This window comes from Lathyrus oleraceus, chromosome 5 (assembly GCF_024323335.1).
Source record: "Lathyrus oleraceus cultivar Zhongwan6 chromosome 5, CAAS_Psat_ZW6_1.0, whole genome shotgun sequence".
NCBI lineage: Eukaryota > Viridiplantae > Streptophyta > Magnoliopsida > Fabales > Fabaceae > Lathyrus > Lathyrus oleraceus.
The window spans coordinates 387252141-387255909 of record NC_066583.1 but is presented as its reverse complement, the minus strand read 5'-3'; positions in this window follow the sequence as shown (position 1 = coordinate 387255909).

Genomic DNA, 3769 nt, shown 5'->3' with positions numbered 1-3769 from the left:
TCTATTAGATCTGTTCTAACATGCTCATTATGCAAGGCAATGACTTGCTAAGCGAGAGCTTTAGTTCCCATGCAAAGTTGTACTACTGTTTTTGCTAAGCCAGAGGAATGTCTCGCTAAGTGAGGGCTCGCTTGTAGCTCGCCCTATCCTCGCTACGTGAGGTAGATGATTTTGTGAAGTGGAGACATTATGTTTTATCTCACTTGGACTTTGCTGAGAGCTCGCTTGGACGTCTCACTTGAACTCGTTGATCCGCTATCGCACACGGGTGAAAAAACAAGATATTAAAAATATAGTAAAATGGAAGTGACACTCGAGTCATATTGCAAGGACTCTTGAATGTTTTAACCAAACGATCACAACAATGTTATGGGTTTTTAAGGTTCATAACTTAAATCAAAGATGATTAAGGTAAAATCACAATTGATAAATGAGCTAATCTACTGTATCAATTTGTGACTTATCATCGATTCTTATAATTTCAATTTCCTAAGCGGATTCGATCCTATTCGATTATAATACCCACTGACAAGTGCGATTGGTATTATATGATGTATGTTCTTAATTAAGAAAACATATTTAAGTAATCACAAATCAAGAAAGCGACGATAACGTGATTATAGTTAAAGATCATACAAATAATCGAATTTAATCAACTTTATCCTATAAATAACAATCGAATTAAGCAAACGAAAGTAATCGAATAAGGCAAACGAGTTCATAGGAAGAATTGGAAATAAATCGTAATCTCTATGTCTTATTTTGTGAATGCTGAATCATAATCCTAAAACTATTAATTTTTTTAAATAGAGCAAGGGAATTCGGGCCTAATAGCAATCGACCCGACAAAATACAAAACCGACCCAAAAACTAAGTATTTTCTTAAGTCTTAATTGAAAATGAGTTATGCGACTCTTCTGCATACTAGATTTGCTTCTGAGTTCAACACAAAACTTGTAGCTTATCCTCTCATATTTCCAATGCATATTAGAACACGTAAATTAGATTTTCGTAGATCAAGTTATGACTTGTACAACGAGAAGGTGTAAATAACGGTTTATTCAGAAAATAAACACTTATTCAGAAAATAAGCAGAACTCAACTTAACTTTAAAAAACCTATTAAAATCAATTAAAATAATATGAAAAGTCATATAAAATTATTAGTATAAAGTAAAACATAGTGTATTAAAATACACTGATCAAATTCCCCCATACTTAAACTTTTTGCACTCCGAGCAAAATTCTAAAGCTAGTAGAAAAATAAGAACAAAATAGAGCATGCAATTTCAAAGACCTTCAAAATCACAAGGGTGTGAGTAAAATCCTTATTCTAAGCTTCAATAAATATGGTGTTAGTGAACAACTTTTTTGTGAAAGTGAAAACAGATAAGAGGACAGTTTACCTTAGAGCACATCATAAACAACAAGATCCTCACAGGATAAAATTCACTCAACTCTCAAGTGTTTAGGTTGACTGTGTATATTCAAAGCACATCATGAAAATTACCATTACCATAAGCTTGAAAAGACTCTAACATCCATTATTGAAATTTATGCACACAAAGATCAAAAGGACTTTTATTCGGGTTGTAACTTGGCCAAGGTAAGAGTGAGATATATCAAAAGGGGTATTAGGCTAAAATTCAATGGGTCAAAATAAAATTAAAAGAAAATGCGAGAGTGAACTCAATAAAACATTATTCACTTTCAAACAAAAACCTTGCAGTTACTTATCTTCTCTTTTCTCTTTTTAGAAGGAATATGTATTCACATCCTTCTTTTCTTTTTCCATTTTTTCTTTCTATTTTCTTCCGACTTTTGAATGAAATATAACAACTATAATTATTCAACCTACACAACTCCAAACCAGTCTCTTTCAACCCCTTAAATAGGGTGATGACATTGTTTCAATTTTAGGATTGCAATGAGTAATAAACAAAAAATGGGATAAATAATCTCAAAGGGGTTTTCAAACAAGGGATGATATTTTTCAGGGTTGGCTTTTTGGTTAACTGGCTAAAAAAAATAAAACACAAAAAACTTTCCTTTGTCATATCAGTGTGCACAAGTAATTAAATAGTTTCAAACACAGTCAGATCAAGTTCTAGAGACTAACAGACATGAGTAAATTTGCACAAGAAAGAAAGATATGAATTTTTGAATGTTATTCATTATTAGGCTCAAAAACTCACAAAGTTTAATGATCTACCAAAAATGATGCACAATTTAGAACATAGTCCTACTTAACATACTAAGAATGCACAACACATCACTCATATCACACCACAAGTCTTTATTCAAGAGGACTAAGAAATTACTCACACATGTAAGCCCAAAACCAAAGAAAGTGAATGGAATTTTTTTAAAATAAGAAAACAAGTAAGTAAATGGAAAATAAGAAAACACACAAATAAAGCACGGTGGGCGTTTCCAAAGAAAGCTCTTCTATGGTTGCATCTTCAAGCACAAAGGTTTCATGGAATAACTTCAAGCATTGGCCGGTGACTTTGAAAAACTCTTCAGTACCTGCACTTGTTATTTCTACTACACCATGAAGGAAAACATTAGTAATAATAAAAAGGCTATTCCACTTGGATCAAAGTTTCCCAGCCATAACTTTTAGGCGGGAGTTAAACAAAAAACCTTTACGGCCAACAAATAATTCCTTCCTATAAATCATCTTATTATGGAAATGCTTAGTTTTCACCTTATAAATTCTATAACTTTTATAGGCTTCTAGCCTACGCTCCTCAAGCTATTATAATTGGAGTTTTCTTTCCATACGTGCTTTTTGCATTTCCAAATTACAACTTTTGGCCGTCCAATAAGCACGGTGCTCATTTTATACAAGGAGGTGGCATGCCTTACCAAACACAAGTTGATAAGGAGAAATTCCTATTGGTGTTTTAAAAGTAGTTCTTTAAGCCCAAAGTGCATCTTCTAGATGGTGGCTTCTGTCCTTCCCATTTGGTTGCACCATTTTTTCCAGAATCTGCTTAATTTCCCTGTTTAAGATCTCAATTTGCCCATTAGTTTGAGGATGATATACAGTGGAGAACATGTGCATAACTCCATACTTTCAGAGCAACACTTCCATGGTGCACTTACAGAAATGAGTTCCTTGGTCACTTTTGATATTGTGAGGTATTCCAAACCTACAAAAAATATTAGACCTGACAAAATCTGCAACAACTTTAGAATCATTAATCCTAGTGGGGATTTCTTCAACCCACTTTGAAACATAATCAACAATAAGTAAAATGTAAGCAAAATCGAAAGATATAGGAAAATGGCCCATAAAGTCGATTCCCCATAGATAAAACACCTCACAAAAAAACATAGGTTGCTGAGGCTTCTCACTCTTACGAGTGATGGTTGTATCTAGTATCTGACACTCTTTATAAGTACGGTAAGTATCATTAGCATCCTTAAAAATAGTGGGCCAAATGAAACCTGCGTCTAGAACTTTTCTTGCAGTCCTTTAAGGACCAAAATGTCATCCAACTTGAGAAGCATGAGAAAACTGTAAAATAGATTCAATCTCATGGTATGGGACTGTAAGACCCCAAATTTTGACCCTAAGATCCCTCATGCAATCTCATCATATGCATTAGCATTGAGATCATACCTTGGCATCCTTATTACCCCTCTTTCATTGGGTTTGTTTTGGGAGAGATCACTAAGCACTATGTGATTGTATCATACTTGTATATTTATCATTTTACTAACCAAAATACCAAAAATATGTCTTTGCATTTGTCTAACTC